This window comes from Acomys russatus, chromosome 12, assembly GCF_903995435.1.
Source record: "Acomys russatus chromosome 12, mAcoRus1.1, whole genome shotgun sequence".
Classification (NCBI taxonomy): domain Eukaryota; kingdom Metazoa; phylum Chordata; class Mammalia; order Rodentia; family Muridae; genus Acomys; species Acomys russatus.
In genome coordinates this window covers 40,101,814-40,124,010 of record NC_067148.1, presented here as the reverse complement: position 1 = coordinate 40,124,010, position 22,197 = coordinate 40,101,814, and positions in this window count along the sequence as shown.

The window sequence follows — 22,197 nt, the reverse complement described above, 5'->3', positions numbered from 1 at the left end:
AAGCTATGTCACCTCCTGGACTGCTCACCCCCTGGGTTGCTTGCATTCTGGCCTTTCAAATCATGCCCACACATCTAATCAAATGTCCCCAATGTCCTCAAATGAAGTTCAAAGCTGACAGAAACCCAGAAGGGCCTCTGGTTTCCGAGTACTCCAGAAATTCTGTCACTACTGTAACCCTTTCGGTTCTTTGGATTCCCCATGTATGGTACCTGACTACCCACTGGCCCCCAAAAGTCCTACCATACCTAGGTTGGCCTACTTATTCCTTCATGTCATAAAGCTCTTTGGGAATCCTGGGGGCCAACTTCAACCTGCAAGCCCTACCGTCCTTCCCTGTGTGCTTTAACACTCTCCCCTGCGATGGGCAGTGACCCAGGCAGAGCTGTCTCTGGGGTCCCCAATACCTCCTCTACCTGCCTAGTCAGGCAGTGAAAGAGTTAATTTTAAACCCAGAGGTCGACCTCAAACAGGGAGCACCTGGCACTCTGAAGCACATAACAAAGCTAATGAGCCCTGAGCGGTCCAGATTGCCAGCCAAGCTAGTCCCTGACCCTCCTTAGGGTCTTTAACAAGGCTCCCAAAATGCTGCTTCATGTAAGCAATAGGTAGATGAGTCACACAAACAGCTAGTGCCAAAACCGTTCTCAGGAGACAGGCCAAAAAAATATTCCACCCATAGATTGGCTTTCCTCTCTTGCCAGACTGGAGAAGTCGTATGACACTGGACTGCAGTCTGGAGACAGAACTGTGGCCATCAGCAGCCTGGACCAGGAGCTTCTCTCAATGAACTCAGAGGTTCCAAAAGTCAGCTCAGCACCGTTCGTTCCCTGAGCTAAATCACAATGCAGTCTTTCCGATCAAGTGTCCATAAACCTCCAGACACTACAGTACAACCTGAAGACAGCTCAGGGCCTCGGCTCTGCAAGCTGAACACATGGAAGTCACCACCTGTCCTCCCTGTCCTAGGTGCAGCACCACTCGCCCCCCCCCCCCCCCCCCCCCCCCCGGCAAACCCACTCCAGGGTCCCAACAGAAGCACAATGTCTAAAGGCAGTATACCTTGGGGAGTCAGCCCCTCAGTATACCTTAGGGAGTCAGCCGCTCAGAGGGGTAGGCAAGGAAAACAGCCTTGAGAGCAATCAGAAATGTCCCCCACTGCCTGGTGGGGGGGGCCTTCACTATACAGCCATGACAGTCACCATCAGTTAAAATGGTGGGAAGCACTTTATAGATTTTGAACAAAATAAAAGTAAGTGTCATTCGGAGGGAAGTTTATACTGAAAGATGCTTGCTTATACTTATGAGTTGTTCCCTGGAATGCAGCTTATATTCAGCACATATGATCTATGTGGTCACATGGTAAGCACGCCCTCAATGCCAGTGCTCAGGACTCTGGACACAGAGGCAAGAGAATCTCCTCTGAGTTCAAGACCAACTTGGTCTATTCAGTGAATTTCAGGCTAGCCAGAGCAACAGAGCGAGAACCAGTCTGGTAAAATAATGTGAAATGTTATATGGTAAACCCCAACCAAAAAAGTATTTAGATGGGCGTAGTGGTGCACACCTTCAATCTCAGCATTCAAGGAGACAGGCAGACAGACTTCTGTGAGTTTGAAGCCAGCTTGGTCTACAGATCAAGTCCAGGACAGGCAAGCAACATGAGAAACCCTGTCTCGGGGAGGGAGTGGGGATCGGGTGGGGGAGTAATGTATTTATAAACACAGAAACAAAAAACCCTGTATGCCTGAAGCACCATGAAGTATCCCAGTCCCTCCCACAACAATGTGAATAGCTCCGCCATCCTTGTGTGGACCGTTGCTGGTGTGAACTTTCCTCTCCCCCTTTAACACTTCCTTTTGTTCTAAAAGGAACATGAAATTATTGAGTAATAATGTGAATCCAATGCCAAAATGGGTTTTGGTTGGGGTGAGGTTGTACTAGTTTTTAGGTAAATGTCTACTTTGTCAACGCTTCCCAAGCCCCAGGCCAAGCACAATACAGAAGCCTCTGGCAGCCTGCTTCCACCTGGCCGGGTCTTTCTATGCTGTGAGGCAGAACAGACCAGCCTATGCCTGGAGCCTGGGGAGCAAACTGCAGCACCTCATCTCTCTTCTTCCTCCTCTTCCTTATCCCACCTCCTCTACCTCCATCCTGCTCCACCTCTTCCTCCTCCTCCCAGGTCCTTGAACAAAGGGCAAGGTAAACATGTTTGATCTTTAAAGGTCAGATGGAATGTCCAAAGCATCAAAACCTGGCACTGTTCTGATGTTGAGATATCCCTGATCAGGTCACTCCCCTGGCCATAAAATGCTCTATTTGCTCCATCTTAAAAACAACGCCAGTGTGCAACAAGACTCAGAAGAGGCCCCAAGCCAAAACGAATCCCAAATCCACCTTGGACAGGGTATAGATACTTCTCATTTGGATACCCCAACAGCAGGAGGTCAGCCCTGAGGTCACCGCTTACAGGCCCCTCGTCCAAAAGGAAGATGTGTGACACACAGGGAAGCCCAGGTCCCTCTGCACTGTGATGTTTCTCTCCTCAAAACCGAAACAGGCCCAGCGAAAGGCCACTGGAGAGGCCCCTTGGGAAAAGGAACTTCTCAAATTCCAGCTCACCGAAGTCCCTGTTCAGCTATTGTCTGTCACAACCAACGGCCTGGTGCAAAAGCAGTGTGCTAGGAGAAGCTGGTTGGCAGTCAGTTACCTAATTCCCAGCCGGGATCTTCCTGGATGACTTAGGGGTTATGCAAAGTAGCCCGGTTCAGATTTGACTGACCACAAAGAAACAGCTACTAACAGACATGGCGCAATGCCGGCTAAAAGGAAAAAAGCACAATAAAGGAAGAATCTGAAACCACAGAAAAAAACTCGTATGTTAAAAAAAAAGCAGTTATTTCAAGTGTGTGTGTGTGTGTGTGTGTGTGTGTCGCCAGTGACATGTCTTTTGCCTCTATCCAAACAATTCTGATGAAAATACAAACAAAACTAAGTGTGCAGGTGGGAACAGCAGCGGTCTGCAGTGGCTGATGGCTGTCGGGGATGGATCCTGATGTCACCCACAGTCTCACCTCCTCTATAGACTTGGAGAGGTACCAAATTCAAATGCCATTTCCTGGCCCCACCCGCTTAAAAGGTTAGTTGTTCAATGGCTCCCCAGTCCTGCCAGCAATAGAACTGCTCTTGCAAAGGCTTCAGGGGCAGATTTCTGAAGTGAAGCTCAGCAACAAGAAGACGCAAGTTTCGTGGTAGGATGTCCTGAGAGGACTGAGGCAAAGGGCAAACTGTAGCAGACAGGACCATGGGGCTGCGCTCTCTCCACCCTCTATGCACCACTGGGCCACACCTGGACGCTGTGGGCCAGCATGCTACATGATTTTTTTTTTCTATGCAATATATCAACACCTTTGAGTTGGTTTCGGCTAGATCATTACATAGTATCCTGATTTTCCATTTACACACGAGCTACATGCAAACTCTTGACACTGCTGCCTGTCAGAGCCATAGTTCTTGGTGAATTTCAGATGCTTAAATGCCCTTGAATTTTTTTAGGGTATTCCATGGACCACTTTGTATCCTAAAGCTATTGAACATTCAAGCCCCTTTACAAAGAGCAATAACATAACACTGGTAAGCAAAGGCAGGGTATGTCTGCACTATTTAAAAATTAAACTGCATACAACTCCGGGATGGCTACTTGACAGCACTGATAAGTAAGCTGATTATTATGCATAAGCCAGAATACTAAAGCCAGAAATTACTCTGGTCATATATTCTAAGTTTTAAGAGTACCAAGATGCCTAAGCAGAGAAAATTAGGCTTGTCACTGTATGGCAGGACAAAGTCATCACTTGACGACTACACCATGCCCAAATAATTAATCGATCTCCCTCGCTCCCTCCCTCCTACCCTCCCCCATCAGACATGCTGTGGCTGAAGGCCTACTGTGCATGGAAGATGCATAGATTATAAAATGTAAAGGGCGGGGCTGAGAAGGTCAGGCAGTATAGGACCTACGTTCAAGGCCGCAGGACCCAATGAAACTAAAACCAGAGTGTGACTACACACACTTTTTATCCTAATACTGGGGAGTCAGAGACAGACAGACAAGACAGACCGACCTCTGGAGCTTACTGCTGAGTTCCAGGTCAGTGAGGGATAATGTCTCAATCAACTAAAGCCAAGGAGATGGTGCCTGAGGAGTGATACCCAAGGCTGTCCTCTGGCTTCTGCACACATGCATGGTCACCTGGACAGAGATGCGCACCCACACACAGGTTAAGTTACACACACTCACCCACACACACTGGACACACAGATAAGCGATGCAGGGCAGCTCCTGACCTTGGGAAGCCAGAGGCGCTCTGTTCAGGGAGGCTTAAGTGGATGAAGGTATCCCATGAACCATGTCATTAGAACAAGAGCGCCTCATTTCCTCAAGGTGCAAAAAGGCTGCAACTGTAACGCCTGGGCAGGAACGCAGTGGTTAGGTTACTCTTAACCTGCTAGTCATGAGGAAAATCTCTGACTCCTCCCTGGGACCTTTCGTCCTCCTGCCCATATGATGTCTGCCCAACACCAGCTCGCGGCCATCCTGTCTATCTGCTTACCCTCAACCGAGGGTCCTGCTTCTCTTACCAGTGACGACTGCTCTCCTCTGTCCTAGAAGCGTCCCCTCTATCTTAATAGCTCCTTCAGGCCTAACGCACAAGTCCCCAGGCCTTCAACCTAGGGCTCTCAGTTCCCTTTCCTCACACAGCACCTGATCCCCCCACCCGCTTCCGCAATGGCTCACCCTCAGCCTTCCCGCCCTCCTTCACGGGTGCTCCAAGGCGGCAACTTCACAGTAAGCGTCAGAAGCCCTTCCTCCCACAAAGGAGAGAAGAGTCCAGGCCTGTCCCGTCTCCTGTGGTCCTACTCTCCCCTGTCTGTGACCTGGTGTCTCCTTAAATACTACACATAGTATACTCGGGGGATTCCTTTCTTCCTTTCTTACTTTCTTTCTAATGATTTATTTATCTTTATTTTATGTGCATTGGTGTTCTGCCTGCATGTATGTATGAGTGAGGTTGTCAGATCTCCTGGAACTAGAGTTATAGACAGTTGTGAGCTGCTATGTAGGTGCTGGGAATTGAACCCAGGTCCTCTGGAAGAGCAGCCCGTGGTCTTAACCAAGATGCCGTTTCTCCAGCCCCACCCAGGGGATTTCAATGCCTCCTCCCAACCAGACCTGCTAAACACACCTGGCTAGGGCTGAAGATGCCTTGCTAACCATGGCTAGCGGCTGAAGGACACTTCTCTCTTGTGTACTTAGTGGTACTAAAGAAAACTAGATTTTAAAATCATTTTACTGCTAATCATGGTAGATAAAGCATAAGCCCAGTGGTTTTTAAAAAAAGACCCTTGATTGAGGCCTGGACTTTCTCCTTCCTTTACCTGAGTAGTTCCCAGGAAGGCTGCTGGGCTTCCTTACCTCTGCTTTAACTTGCAAGATCACCTCATCAAACACACCCAAGGACCAAAGCATCTACTCAGTCTTAAGCAACCAAAACCCAACAAGGAAGGTCCTACCATTATCCTGTGATGAAAAGGCCACACAAGACTCCAACAGAACAGTGTGAAAACTGGCCTCTGACAGCCTCTCCCCGCAACAGGGCACTTCCCTGAATAATCTTCTACACCAGAGAAACGTCAGACCCCACCCCCAACTTAAAATTTAGGATTTTGGCCATGCTTCACCCCAAGCTGCCTGTCCAATTCCCTTCTCACAGGAATCCCTTACTGTATCCAAGCCTGGGTTCTTGTTAGCATTACCTGGAGCTTTTGAAAGTTACAGATGGGCTGGGGACTTGACAGCTCAGTAGGTAAAGTGTTTGCCTTGAAAAACAGGAGGACCTGAATTCAACCTCAACAGCCCACTTTAAAAAAATGCTGGCATGGGGATGCATGTTTGTAATCTCAGGGCGAGGGGACTCACTGGTCAGCCGGCCCAGTCTACTTGGTGAGTCTGAGGCCAATGGAAAACCTTTTCTTAGAAAGCAACTGGAGAGATGGCTCAGTGATTAAGAGCACATGTCACTCTTGCAGAGGGCCCAGGTTCAGTTCCCAGCACCCACATGGTGGTACCACCTGTGATTCCAGTCTCAGAGGATCAGGCACCCTCTTCTGACTTCCTCCCCTGGAACTAGGCACTTATGTGGTGCACATACATATGTGCAAGCAAAATAAAATAAACAGATCTAGAATTGTTACAAAGTGGGTAACTCCCTAGGACGACAGCAAGGTTGATCTTAACACACACACACACACACACACACACACACACACACACACACACACCTACCTCCACAGACCTGGAAGCCCACACCCAGAGAGGTCCCTAGTGATTTTAAAGCAGACTGAGTTTTGAAGACCCCTTGCTGGTCAAACTAAGTTGCATGGCGCCACCCAAAACCCTTTGTAACATTTACTTCCTGGAGTACCTTGCCCAACCAAAGCAACTACGTCCTCCTACTGAACGGGTTAGAGGGGCTCAGCATATGCAAGGGGAGCTGGAACCAGTTTTTTAAATTTTCTTGACTCCCACATATAGTTACATGTGTAGGAATTTTGCCAGCCCACACTGGGAGCTTCAAATCAGCCAGGCTGGGAATGTTTACACCACAGAAATTGGCATATGGTCCCATTCAGGCTCTTTGTTTTCTCCCCCTGGAGCAGGTTCCCAGCACACACCTGGCTCTTAGCCTCCTACACCTGCGGCTGGGTAAACAGGCCCTCAGATTTCAGGAGGGTCCCTGAGATCTTCATGGTGGCCAGGAGAAGGCTGAGTAAGATTTTGGAGCCATAAAGTTCTCTCAAAGAGAGGCTTGTTTTTTTTTTGTTTGTTTGTTTAATCAGCTCAGAAGAGTTGGGCTGACAGGCATCCACAAAGCTCTCCTGGGACAAGCCTCCATTGAGCAGATAAGAATAATTTCATTAGTGTGTCATTTATTTGGCCGTAAAGAGGAAGGTGGAATCCTTATCTCACGTTTACTGAACAGTCTTCCCATAATCTTGATTTTTGTGATGTCATCAGGCCAGAACATGTCTCTCAAAGGGACAAGGGCAGGTCTCTGGTCGATTCTGCCTGACTTCTTCCATCTGCAGAACCTCAGATCTTCTAGAAACATCCAAGCTCTGCTCGGCAGACAGGCAGGGTGAGGACATCCGCTGCAGGACTGGAGGTGCACGCTGGCTGCCTTCCACACGGCTGTAAAGGTTTCACCACCTTCAGAGTGTGAGCTAGTTTAGAATTGTGCAAGAAAGACAGCATCCAGCCGGTTTCTTAACACTCCCAAATGCATGACTGGGAGCGTTTGCTTCCTTCATTTCGGCACTCAGTGAGGGGTGATGGAGGCCTCTGGAATGCATGAATCTAGGTTCAAATCCTGGCTCAAGCATGCATTAAACTCTTTGAGGTGCAAGATTCAGCAAAATCCTGCCAGCTTTCCTATCGACAACAGTATCTGTGCGGACTCCCCTAAGTGCATACAGGAAGACTCCAAAAATGCACAGCAAGGGTCACTGGGTTCTCAGTGTGTGATGTTGTTTTGTGACAAGGTTTTTACTGGGGAGACACCATACATGTCTATTTATTCCAGACAGGGAAGCCCACAACAGACCAAAGTACGAACACCACCAAAGTCCAACTTGGTGAATCAATGTGTTTTATTTGGGGTTACTTAGAAGAGTGTGGGTGAGGGGTTACTTACAGGAGCAGAAATGACTCAAAGACAGCTGAATCGCCAAGGCCCACCCCGGCATGGGTGACAGTTCACAAAAGCTGGGAACCTGGAGCACACTGCATAGCCCGTAGGAGGCTCAACAGGTCGAGCAGTGTCCTTTCTAAGACAATCCATTTGTCTATGCCTCTTCCAGGCAGCGAGGATGGCTTCTGCTTCTTCCAGGCAGCTGATCTGATCTCAGAGTCATCTTTGCAGCTTAGCTTGTCTGAGAGTGGCTCTCTGCTTTTTATTGCTTACTCTGAAAAGGGATCTAGTGAATCTGGTCAGTTTCAGGAACTTCCTGAAACTATTTTGAGTTGCTTACCTTCCTGTTTAAGAAGGGTCCATACAGGATGCAACAGAGTGTTACACAACAAATGTCTAGTTCTCTTTAGTGGCATCAAACGGGTACCAGTGCTCCATAGCTTGCTGACAACTGAAGGTACCTACCTAGCAAGGTGGGCAGGAGACTAGACGTTCTATAGAGGCTGTCACCTCTCCCTCCTTTAAACTCAACCTCAAAGCCTTCATTTCTGAAACATGGTGCAATCTCCGCCCTCTACGGACTTGTATCTTCTCCCAGGAGCTGGCCTCCATGCCTGGGGTGTGGAGTTATGCAACACAGATGCCCTGGGGCCTACTGAGCATCTGGCCAAGGCTTCTTGGAGGACACTGAATGCAGATGCATTGTTCCCTGGGTGTCTTGGGGTTTGGTCAATAATTTTCCTGTCACTTCTCCAAAGAGGGGCAGCTGCAGAGCTTGTGTTGTGCGAGTTTCTGTGGAGCCAGGACCTAGCTGAAGCCACTAGAAGCTGTGTTGGAAAGGGGGTGGCAAACTGCCGTGAGCATGGCTATCTGCTGGGTAACCCCATTCCCGGTTGTCAGATTATAGCCATGGGACAAAGAAACCTTGGTGCTTTATCTCTAGGGCCCTGAGAGATATCCCAGGGACCTGATTCCAAGTCTCAGGAGAAAAGAGGGTAACACAATCCCACACAGGTGTCAAGCCTGAAAATAACAAAGCAATAGGAAGCCCCAAGGCTGTGTACTTGCTGGATAGGACTCCAACAGGGAGTTAAGATACCCTGCAGGGAGCCAGGATTACAAGTTAGGAACGCAGTGGCTCTAGCCTCCTTCTGGTCAAGCGTTCTCAGAGAGACACCAATGGCCTTCTCTCCCAGGAGTAGACACACACACACACACACACACACACACACACACACACACACACACACACACACACACACACACACACACACACGGTTTCAGAAAGCCAAGGGCTCTTAATTGGCTGGGAACAGAGGACTCAAAGCCAGGAGGCCTCCCAGGACTGGAGGGTGTAAACCCCATTCAGCATTCATTCTATCTCATTATCAGACTAGAAACCAACATTAGAATAAAAAGAAAGTCTATGCAAACAGCCTGGAGGGGAGTAATTCCAGCCTCCTGCAGGCTTACCAAACAGTAAAGGAGAAATTCCAGGAAGACCACCCCCCCTCCTCCCTTTCTACCTCCACCCAGAAAACTAACAGCACAACTTCTATTAACAATGGCTGGAGAGTGAAGGATGCCCCATCAACGATTTTTCCAGCCAGCTTTCTGGCCTTTTCCAAAGCCCCTGTCTGAGCTCACGTCTGCAACCAGACCCCGGGCCACATCAAAGTGATGATGGGAACAACAATTAAAAACGAAACTATCAAAGAATCACCAGTGTCATGAAGAGAACCTTCCAGCCTGGCTTTTGGCGGGGAGACAGGGTGAGGACAAAAGGCAGCCTGTGCCTCACCTCTCTGTCTGGGTGCCTATTAATTGTTCTTTAAGGACATTAAAAGCCTGGTGCCAGGACCTGGGGACAACAGGAAAGAAAGGCAAGTCCACAGAGGCCTTGCTGGCATTTCTGCAGCCGGCAGCGGAGCCGGTCATTGTTCAGTCGGTGTAAACACGTGAGACATAAAACAAATCGCTGGGAAACCAGGCTGTTCACTTCAAGCGTCCTCCCAGAACCAACTGTTCCCTCTTGGAGGGAGCTGTGGGCAGGCAAATTTATAGGGCATTCTGCAACTTTACATACACCAGTCACCAATGCCCACTGACTGCCGGGCACACCACCTCACCCCCAAGTCCAAGAGGTGCAGTAGGGAAGGAACCTTGAGAACACCAGCTACTTCCAAGCCTCTCACTTGGAAGGGGGAGTAAGAGTGTACACTCTGGGATCCCTGCGGCCTGCCTGGATCTTGCTTCCTGAGCCGGGTAGCCAAGCTCTCTAGGTAGCCTGTTTTACTGGATGACAACCGTGTAACAGCTAAATGCTCCCCAGCACATTGAAATACAGCCGCTGTCCATCTGAGGATGCCAAAACACTCTGCAAACCACCCATTAATTTTTATGGTGGCCTAGGAAGCAGACTGGGAATCATAACTATCTTTTTTTTTTTTTTTTTTTTTTTTAAACAAGGCTCGGTAGCAAAATCACAGACAGGGCTGAGGTACTGGGTCTTCACTTCTCTCCATCTGGACCCACCCATCTCATGGAAAACCCCAGCACATCAAGAAGGGATTCACGTCTATCAGAAACAGCCTTTGTGGTGAGGCAGGCCAAAAATATCCTAACTTGGGACTCTGGAGACAATCAGAAAAGTGGAGAGGGGACAGTTTCATGAGGGTTTTCTTGGGGTTAGGCAAGAGGGTGCCAGGTATAATCCAATGATTAAATCTACAAGGTTGTGTCATTCTCCGCCCCCTCCTCGTACTCCCCACTACCACCACCACCACGAATGAGGAATCAGCATGGGTCTCTTAGGTTATTTTTGCTCTGGGCACTCGTTGCTTTTATAATCAGAGCAAAAGTTATGCAAACTTTATTTCTGCTGCTAAATCACAGAACAGCAATATGCTGCGCTAACAAGGGAAGAATAAATACGAACTAAGCCCAGCATGGTATTCTCTTTCAAATCTCATTGATTCACGAGGCTCCACAACCTTATGCGCACACAGAGAGGCCAGCGGGCTCTCCACCGCTCCTCCCGCGCGGCATCTGCCGGCGACCCACACCCGGAAGGGCCAGCGCCAGCCAGTCCCCCAGTCCGCACTGCCAAGTCCCCCAAAACATGCACACTGCATCTCCAGATCCCACCCAGCTAGGAGCCTCCTGGCCCCTAGACTGGGACCTTCTAACAAGACTCAGTCGGCGGCGCAGAGCGACTTCCCTGTAAACAGCACTTGCAGAACAAGGTTCCTCTATCCCTCCGCTCCTACCCGCACACTCCGGCGCTGTCACCTCGAGGCTGCTCGGTCACTCGATAGTCAAGACAGAAACTGGAGTTTTCAATTTCATCCTCCAGGAGGGCTCTCCGAAGAAGTTGAAATGTGCATTGTCACCAAGTTTAACCGAGAGCCGCGCGCTCTACGCTCCTCCCCAGAACCGCGGGTGGTGCCGAGACCCCTCTCCGTCCTCCCCGCGCCCCAGGCCCTAGCGTCTACGATCCATAGCTCGGGCTGGGCTTTGACCACAGAGAGCAGGGAACCCAGAGCTAGAGCTGTTCTGGGCTGGCCGCGCCCCTGTGCCCGGGATGCCGCCCGAAGCCACACCGCGCGCGGGTGTCGGGTGCGCCGTCCGGACCCGGGCTTCTCGCCGCGCCTACCTGGCTCGCATGGCGCCTCAAGGGTCCTGCGGCTCCCTCGCCGTGCGGGGCTCGCCCAGCCGGGGATGCCCGCCGCTCCAAGAACCAAAGCGGCGGCGATCGAGGCAGCGGAGATGATGAGGTGCCTAGACGCCGCGACAGCCCAGAGCGCTCGGCCCCCGCCCGCGGGCGCAGAGGTGGTCTGGGCCGGGGCGGGGCGCGAGTGCGGGTGGGGCCCGGGCGCAGGCAGCGGGCGCTAGGAGGGTGGAACACAAGCAGAGACCGCGGGAGGGGCGGGGCTAAATCTGGGGGCGGAGCGGAAGTGAGAGGCGGGGTCAAGCCCTGGCTGGAGCGTTGAGACCCGGGGCGGAACCTCATTCTAGTAACAGTCTCTGCCGGAGAGGCGGGACCTAGATGAGACTGGGCGGAACGTGGGCGGGGCGTGAGCAAAGGGGCGTGTCCAATAAGAGGCTGGAGCGAATAGGGGCCGTGTTTGGAGCTGAGGGAAGGCAGTTCTTAGCGAAGGCGGGGCCTGGATGCAGGGGGAGGGACGTCCTGGAGGGGCGGGGCCGATCGAGCGGCCACTTGCAGAGAAAAGCCGCTTGCCTGCCTGGCGCCTCCTCTGCTCCGGCGCGATTCCCGCCAACATTCCTTGTGTTCCTCCTTAACAGCGCCAGCTGAGGGAGTGGGGTTGAGACCTTGGGGAGGAGGGGTCTTTGCTCCTGAACCCAGAGGATATCTGATGGAGGCCGCTGGTGCTCGGTTTTGGTGGCGCCTCCGGTCCCCCGGCAGTGGTTAAACAGTAAGAAAAAAAAGTCAGCTTATGGAACAACTACAAGGGGAGGAGATCTGCCTGCTAGGCAGACTGCAAACTCAATACATGTCAGCATATTTACACTTCCCTCTGCCCAGGCTTCCCGGGCAAAGAAGTAGACGCTCGGGCACGAGCTCGGTGAATAAATGCACTGCGAAGCCACGGAGCAAAAGTCCACGCTTGGCTGCTCTCATGAGTCATCTCACAGGAGTGGACAGAGGCTGGTGGGGTTGACTGCCTCACTGAGGTCGAACCAGCCTTCGACTGCGGTGGCAAAGAGTGTCAGGGATCTGAGGCTGCAATCTGGAGCCAGTAACAAGCACATCTTTAATGTTGTCACAGATCCAAACTCAGCAGCCTATTGAGCCTGCTGCCCTCACTATCATCGCTAGCGACAGAAACCGTTTTTTATTTTCAAAGTGACTTTAAACGTTAACGCAGATTGTCATATCCGGCGGGGGTTGGGGGCGTCAGAGCCGGAATTCTGGCCAGGAGTTTTCTATCCCCCATGTTCTTTATGCTCCCCGTCCCCGCAAGCCTTGCACACTCCGGTCTGGGAGCCTCCCTTCAGAGGAATGGAGGATTATTTACTCTAGGTACAGGCCTGGTGGATTCAGGTAAACACACAGGTCAATCCAGGGCTCAGAGGGTGACATTTTGTCTTCTCTTAGAACATGAGCACAATTACTCCTAAAGTGCACCTGTAGACCTTAAAAGAAGCCGTCTCCTGCCGGGCGTGGTCGCACAGGCCTTTAATGCTAGCACTAAGGAGGCAGAGGTAGGCCAATTGCTGTGAGTTTGAGGCCAGCCTGGTCTACAAAGCGAGTCCAGGACAGCCAAGACTACAGAGAAAAACCCTGTCTTGAAAAACAAGAAGAAGAAGGAGGAGGAGGAGGAGGAAGAGAAGAAGAAGAAGAAGAAGAAGAAGAAGAAGAAGAAGAAGAAGAAGAAGAAGAAGAAGACCAACAACAACACGCAGCAGCAGCCATCTCCTAAAGGTGCAGGTGCAGCCTAGCTTAGCCTGTGTTGTGGGGAGGGGACAAAAGCATCCAGACTGTGGAGGGCATGCCAGGAGCCAGTCTGCTGCTGTGCTGTAATCCTTGGGCCTCTCTGAAACTCACTTACCTATATGACTATGAACATTAAACACAGAGCCTAAGTCTGCGCAGAGTGCCTGGGACGAGGTAGCCGGCACTAAATATTAGCTATTTGTATTACTGCTACTTCAAATGACGAACGTCTAAATTATGTCAGAAGGAGGGAGAATACGATCGACCATGGGCTGGGGATATAACTCAGTGGGTAGAGTGCTTGCCCAACAAGAACAAAGCCCTAGGTTGCATCCTCAGTGTTAAATAAGTGGGGGGAGGGGGGGCGAGGATGTGGTGGCTGAAGCCTGCACTTAAGAGATGGAAGAACAGGGACTGAAATTAAAGGAAGCAGGAGGAGTAAAAGTTGAAGGTCGCACTCCACTACACAGGAAATTCAAGGTCAGCCTAGGATGCACAAGACCCTGTCTTGGAGACTGGAAAGATGGATGGATCAGAGGTTAAGAGCACTGGCTGTTTTTCCAGAGGACTGAGCTTCTGTTCCCAGCTCCCTTGTGGCTACTTACAAGCATCTCTAACTGCAGTTTCAGGGGATCTCACACCCTCGTCTGCCTTCCCTGGGCACCAGGCACACCTGTGTTACACAGACACACATTCAAGCAAGACACTCACTTACATGAAACAAAAATAAAAAAAAATTTTTTTTTAATACTGTCTTAGGGTGGGAGGCCTGTTGGTTTAGGTGTCATGTACCTCAATCCCAGCACTCAGAAAGATAAAACAGGAGGATTGGGAATTTGAAGACAGACTGACTCTATCTCAGAAGAAGAAATACTTACAACACATTGAAAAAGACAAGCGAGTTGTAAATGATCGAAGGTATAAAATGATGATTCCTGAAACACGGCAAGTGATCCAGCACATGAGAGGCTCCTCAGCTGCACTGAGGAAAAAGCACAAAAGGGAGCAATGAGGTGAGAAAGCAAAGGTCCACGTAGCACACATCGCAGTATGAAGCTGGCCAGAAATCCAGACCACAACAAGAATGAACTAAGCGCTTTTCCTGCAGGAGCAGAGGGTGTGGGCTCCAGTGCCCACTGGGACAGAGTATGTGGTCTAGTCTTCAAGCCAGCCTGCCTCCAGGAGTGAGGAGTAAACTCAGTCCAGGATCTTGAAGCAAAGTAAGGAAGAGGGAGAGAAGGCCACTCCTTCCTATCATAAGTCACATCTGACTTTGGGAGAGTTAAACCAGAGAGAGAGAACACTGTGTGTTTGGGTTAAGTCATCTGTGACGCATTATGCATGTTCTGGAAGGACTGAGGTCTCCAGATATGCTTCCTGTCCTGTTGAACCGATGCTTTGTGGCTCCACCAGTTTCTATGACTTGCCCTTTTTTTTTTTTTTTTTTTTTTAAGATCTCTAAGACGGTATAGGAAGGAGAAAATGAGCGACTCCAAACAATCACCATGCTCAGATATTCAGCGAGAATTACTGGTGCAAACGAGACAGCAAAAGTCAATAACTTAGTGTTTTCAGTACGAGAATAGTGCTCATTTGTGTCATGGGTTAAAGAATTCCAGGAGCTGGGCACAGTGCCATATACCTATAGTTCCATCATTTGGGAGACAGAGGCAGGAGGATCAGGAATTCAAGGTCAGCTTCTCCTACAGAGTGGGCTCCAGGTCAGCCTAGGATCCATGAGACCTTGTCTCAAAACATACACAAAAACAAAAAAAAAATTATGTATATATACATATACATAAAAGTGTGGTATAAATGCAAACATTGATTCTGAGTCAAACCCTCTCTTGAAAATCTCATGGTGTAGGTGGATTAGTTGTCTGTCTAGAGGCTTAGTCTAAGTTTTCAATGAGGATTAAGACTATGTACATGTATATATATGTGTGTGTGTATGTATATATATACATATTGTGTGAATTTGATATGTAAACTTACAGAGAGACACATGAACATGCACTGAAAGACAGTGTGGTGGGCTGGGAAATCTGATTATCTGGGCTCAAGTGCTACCTCCACCACCTGATGCCTGGGTAACATCAAGTGAGGCCACCCTGTGCCTGTTTTCTCATTTTAGGATAGGTGTGGTTGGGCAGGTGAGATGATGGAGCAGCAAGTGAAAGCACCTGTTGTGCAAAGCCTGACAGCCTGAGTTTAGTCCCAGGACCACAGATGATGGAAGGAGGTTTCCTCTGACCTCTATACCCATGCCGTGACACGTGCACAGCCCTCTCCCCATAAATAAAGAAATGTAAAGGAAGAAAGAAAGATGGGTATGATGCTTTAAGGATTGATTAAGATAATGGGCACACAGTACATTACTTACAGACACAGCCTGTTATTTGTATATACATGTTCTGACAAATAACTCTTTGGTTCATATTAAATCCAAATGAATGAGCCAGGTTTTTAAATAAACTCCAAATAGAAATATCCTTTTATACTGTGTGTAGTGCCGTGTGCCTTTAATCCCAGAACTCAGGGAGACAGAGGCAGGCGGATCGCTATGAGTTTGAGGCTAGCCTGGCCAACAAGGCAAGTCCAGGACAGCCAGGACTACACAGAGATATCCTGTCTTGAAAAAACAAAAGAGAAAAAGAAAACATAAACAAAAAAAGCAAAACAACAACAAAAATTAAATGTCCTTTTTCAAAGAGATGTTCACATTGCTTTTAGGAAGCAGGCTAAGGAGACTGTCCAAGACTTGGTTAAGCTCTGCCTAGGTTTCTCTGCAGATGCGTGCTCAGTGTACTATGAAACTGCCCTTTGGGGATGTCTCATGTGTTGTTAAGCTTCAAATTTACGCCAAGGAATCACGTTTTGAAGCCTCATCCCCCAGCCTAGTGGTGCTTTTGGGGGTGGGGGGATGGTGTGGTGAAGCTGTAGACGCTTTAATTGCTGGGGTCTGCCTGGGGCTTTCCCTGTGAGAGCCTGGCCCCAGGGTCTTCTGCTCTGCTTCCTGACCACCCAAGACGTTAGCAAGCCTCTTAAGCATCCCTCCACCAGGACTAAGCCCCGCCCCCTTACCTTCCAAACTGAAAAACCCTCTGAAACCGTGAGTCAAAATTAATCTCTCAGCTTCACTCACCCTCTAGAGGAGGTATTTTGTTACTTTGTTATTTTGTTACACTGATGCAAAAGCCACTGACTTCTGACCTCTGTGTCCAGGAAATTGAGACGCAGAGAAGAGAGACTCCACACAGAATACCTAGTACCAAACCCAGCAATGTTCCACCTCCTCCAAACACTGCTGTCCTACTGTGTGCTGAGTCCCCAGCAAAGACACTAAAGCCAAAGTAGCTTACTGTCCTGAACTCTGCAGACACACTCTAGTGTGCCACAATGCTCCGACCACCTGTAAAATGTCATATAGGGAATAACTACTTAGGAATCAAAAGCAGGCCCATCAGTAAAGCACCTCTCCATCTATTAGGATGCGTGCTCAGCCACAAAATAAAAAAATCAATACGGATCAAAACAGTGGTGTGAAAAGTCGAGAGCTGCTAGGATGTAACTAACCACTGGTGGGGTTCCCCCCTCTCACTGGATGATCCCACACCCATGCACAGATAAACAATGATCACTGGGCTTAGTGAGTTAGTGAAAAGGCAAAAGCAGAAGGCGGGTGGAACTAGGAGAGGCGAACCAGGGAAAGTTAATGGCAGATGGGTATGATCATCTTTCATTGTATACAAGTAGGATAAATAAAGAATAAATAAAAATGCATACATATATAACCTAGCTAAAGAAGAGATGGTGGCATGTAGTATCTGATGCTTTCCCAGTGGAGGATGAGAGCCGTACAATAGTATTTGAAGAGAGAGTTATATGTACAACAGCCCACAGTTGTTATCTATCAATCATATAACAGAAATCCATTCACCTGAATGAGTGAAAAGAACTTCAAATTTGGGGCTGCAGAGATGGTTCGACAGTTAAGAGCATGTACTGCTCCCCAGAGGACTAGAGTTCAGCTCCCAGTATCCACATCACCTGGATCGCTCCTCTGTAGCTCCAGCACCAAAGGCGTGGAACACCTGTGGCCTCTCGGGAAAGGACTAGCAAACCAGATTCCATCTTAGGCCTGTCCTCCATCTTAACACACAGGCCTTCAGTTCTGGGGGGAAAAAACCATCAGAACAAAGGGACCACCCACTAGCCAAGGACACACAGATGTTCCCAGTCCCAAGTTAGATTGCTGTTGCTGACTCCAACACTGCTGGCTCCCTGGTCCTTATCATATCCTGCCAACCCCTAAAATAAGGAATCCATCTGGTACTGACCAGTCCAGATAAGACTTCCCTCCCGCTTCTCGTTTATACCTTTCTGCTTATGGTTTGTTGCTTTAAACAGACTGTAACAAGCTTGCTTTGTGTCGCAGCTACCACTTACCCCCACTACCCACCCCCCCGGAGCTTGGAGCTTGGAGCTTGGAGGTTGGAAGTTGGAGCTTGGAGGTTGGAGCTTGGAGGTTGGAGCTGCATCCCTGGCTGCCAGTACCTGTTGCCTGGAAAATAAACTTTTTGCTCCACTACAGGGTGTCCTTTGTGTTTCATTTGCTTGACACCAGACCCAATACATGAGCAGCCCACAAACATGCACATGCATACACACACACACACACACACACACACACACACACACACACACAGAGGCAGGGGGGGGGGGGGGGGGGGGAAATGAGTTAAAAAAACGTTTTTTAAAAAATAAGAAAGGAATTCGAAGCTGTTGTGTCTGGCTTTGAGTGTGAAGAGAGATTGCCTGCCCTTAAACCCCCAGGACTCTAAGCACAGCCCCACAGCTACTCTTCAGACAACAAGAAAGACTGAAGACAAAGCCGCTTCCTTAAAGACTCAGGCTTTCTCTCAGTAACAAATGCCCTCTGCTTAAAATTTCACATTTAAGAGGCTATTTAAGCGAATCTGCAGGAAATTCCATCTACTTTCATTGTGTTTGTTTTAAAACTGACAACGTATGTACATGATTCTTAGGCTAATATTTTGAATAGAAAGTTAGGCTCATAACAAGCTACTGTGGTTTACCCTTTGTTAATTGCAGTGGGAAGAGTGAGCTGTGAGCCAGTGTGCTGGTGCTCACATGTCATCTAGCACTCAGGGGCCACGTTGGGAGAACCTCAAGCCTGAGGCCAGCCTGGGCTACACAGCAAGTCTTGGTCTTAACAATTCAACAACAAAATAAGCAAATCAATATACTGGGAGACATAACTCTGTTGGTAAAGTGCTTACCTGGCATGCACAAAACCCTAGGTTCAATTCCGCCGCCACGCAAACTAGATAGGTGGCTGTAATATCAGGCAGGGATGAATAAGTAAGTGAATAACAGCAGCAACAAAAGTTAAAACATTAATATTTTAATCTGGACATGGTGGTTCCTACCTTTAACCTCAGTACTCGGGAGGCAGAGGCAGAGGCAGGAGGATCTCTGATTGGAGGCCAGCCTGTTCTACAGAGTGAGTTCTAGGACAGCCTGGGCTACACAGAGAAACTGTGTCTTGAAGGACACACAAAATAAAATTTAAAAGGCAGTTCTCTTTTCCTCTTAACACCCACATTTAAATCTGTGTTAAACCTCTTTTTTTTTTTTTAAATAAACCTCAACCTCACTTCCAAAAATAAAACTATGAAAGTCAGCTGTGAGTCTAAAAAAGTAATAGCCTTGGCACTGGGGTCAACCGTGTATGTGACACCAAGGGGCACAGCTGAATTCTCAGAATTCAGAACTGAGGGCACACTACCCCCATACCCCTTAGCTTTTCTTGCTCTGAAAACAAATTCTACACACATTTTAAGCATGAATCCAATTTTAAATTCAGCCTAAAATGTTATGTATTTTATTGTTATGGGATAAAAGTCTAAGACTCACTGTTTGCAATAAGTTGCAATGACTATATGTGTGTGTGCAATGACTTTGTGCGTGTGCTGGGAATCAAACCCAAGACCTCAGCTAACATGCTAAGAAATCCTTCTACCACTGAACTACACCTGCAATCCTTCTTTATATATTATTTCTCAGATTAAACAGTGAGATGCTGATCTATAATTTACTTTTTAACAGGTCCTCATTTTCATGACATTGCAAGTATGCAAGAGGAAATTACATATTTCAGAATCAAGTAAATATATCCTCCTTTCTAAAAAAAAAAAAAAAACATTAAACAAAACCAGACATGTCTACTCGGACAGCTGAATAGTACTAAAGCACAGCAAGGGCTGTTGAGAAAGTACTTGTTTACTTTCTACTATGTGCCAACCCGTGGGCACGGCCCAGGATGAGCCCCAGAGAGACAGGCAGATCTGCTCATGCCCTGGGGTGCTAGTATGGAGAAGGAAAGAGCCACAAGCCCATGATAGAGACATTAAAGAAAACCCAAGGAGCTGTGAAGAACAAAGCAAAAGCTCTGGGTGTTGCGGAGGTCAGATACAGTGGGAGAAGGGAGGGGTGTGGCAGGCAGGGGCAGCAAGCGCAGAGACCTTGCAGCTGGGAAGAGCTGTGCGTGGTTGCTTAACCAAAAGAACTCAGAGAGGTGGGAATGGATGCGGTGAAGTTGGAGGGGTTCAAAGGGGACCATGTAAGGAACCAAAAATCAAGGGCCTCCAGGCACTGCTTTATTCTTTGCCACTTCCTTACCAGCCCAGAGAATACAGCTTCACCAAGAGTTTATGAGGATTACTCATATAAGAAAAAACATCTAATTTAGTCAGAGAGCATTGGGTGACCTGTTTGCTATACTGGGAAATGTTTGTACTTCAAACTCTAAAATGTTGAGTCTATCCATCGTGGTTATTTACCTTAAACACACACACACACACACACACACACACACACACACACACCTAGGACATCATGGGAGCACTAGACTCTCAGTGTACAATCTAGAAGGGCCATGCAGAATCCAGAAAGGATGCAGGCAAAATGGCTGAGGAAACTACTTGTGGAAGTAACTCTAAATATGCATTACTTCCCTCTTTTAGTCACTTACGCATGCAGCAACTGTGTCTGAAGTTCTTACTGTGTACCAAGCAGTGTGCTAGGTGCTGAGCAGAAGACACTGTGTTCTAGCCCTTTCTACTTGAGAAGTGCCTAGGTGCAGGGACTGGCAGTGCTCCTGGAAGCATCAAGCCTCCAGAACACAGAAAAAGAACAGGCTGTATACAATGTTAGCGGCGGGGGGGGGGGGGGGGGGGGGGGGGGGAGGGGGGGAAGGGGGGTACAATAAAGAACAGAGGTAGATGAAGTGCAGATGAGAAAAGCAACTAGAAAGACCAGTAAAAGTAAGAGTTGGCTTATTGAAAATATAAAGCCAACAGCCCTCAGCTTGACTAACTATAAGGGAAAGAGAAGACATGGTGAACCAGAAAGGAGAGAGCTATTACAGCTACCATAGAAATACAGAGGCTCCTGAGAAAGTATTGAAAGTTACATCAGTAAGTCAAATGACCTAGATGAAGTGATAAGTTGCTGGGTGGACTGTTCTAGTTTGGGTCTGCTGTTGTGATACATGTCATAACCAAGAGTGACTTAGGGGAGAAAAGGGTTGATTTCTTGTTTGTCTCTCAGCAGTTCTTAATGTTTATATATGCTTAGTGAGGGAAGGGCCTAGTGAACCTGGTTAGCTTCAGAGACTTCCTAAGGCTGCTGAATTGTCTTACTTCATGAGGTTTAACCAAATTCCCTGCAGGATGGAACGTTTCACCTCCCCTTTGAACATCTTGAGTCTTAACAAGCTTCTTTCCAAGATTGAGTGCTTTATCTCAGAACACTCAATACTATACAGGGAATTCAAACAATTCTAAGTGTAAAAAAATAATCTGATTATAAAATGGGCAAGGGATTTGAAATAAACATTTCTCCAATAGGATAGACAGACTGTCAGTAGAAGTATGCAAACATGTTTAACATCACGGAACATTTGGGGGAATGTAAACTACAGTGTTAGGTGTCAACTCACTGTTATCAGACTGTGTGTTATCAAGGAAATAAAAGATATCCAGGACAGAAGAGATGGCTCAGCAACTAAGAACACATACTGTTGTTGCAGAGGACCTGAGCTCACTTCCTAGCACCTGCTGTGAATAGCAGCTCACAAGGACTTTTAAGTTCAGTTCCAGAAGGATCTGACACCTCTGGTCTCCTAGGGCACTTGTACTCATGCGTACATTCCCACATACATACACACAATAAAACAAAACTTGGAAAAAGAAGAGGAGGAAGAAGAGGAGGAGGAAGAGGAGGAGGAGGAGGAGGAGGAGGAAAAACTAAGTCTAGTTGTTTAGACTTGTAATCTCTGCTACCCAGAAGGAAGAAGCAGCAAATTCAAGGCCAGCCTGCGTATAAGTGAGTCCAAAGCCAGTCTGGGCGCCAGAGGGAGACCCTGTCTTAAAACAGCAAAACAAAAACAAATTAAAAAGCAATCAAACAAATAAAAAATAAACAATAAGCACTGAAGATGTAGCTAAGGGAAAGGAAGACTTAGGATATTTGCTTAGGGTACTGGGGATGTAGCCAAGACCTTGGGTTCAGTCTCCAGCAACACACACACACACACACACACACACACACACATACATGCACACATTCATACATAAATGTGCATGCAAATTGCCAAGGATACAGAAGAAATGAAACACTTGTACTTTGTTGGTGATGATGAAAATTAGCGCAGCTACTATGGAAAACAGTACTGAGAGTTCCCTGCGAACTGAAAATAAACTTAGCATAATCCAACATTCCTACTTCTGCATATTTACCCAGGAGTTTTGAAATGAGAATGCCAGAGGATGCGTGCACTCTTATGGAGGTTGTGACACTGTTCTCCATGATGGCTACGGAACCTAAGTTCTCATTGGCAGGTGAATGAAACTAAATAGAGGCATATGGGCAACTCAAATGCTACCAGGTCTAGCAGAGAAG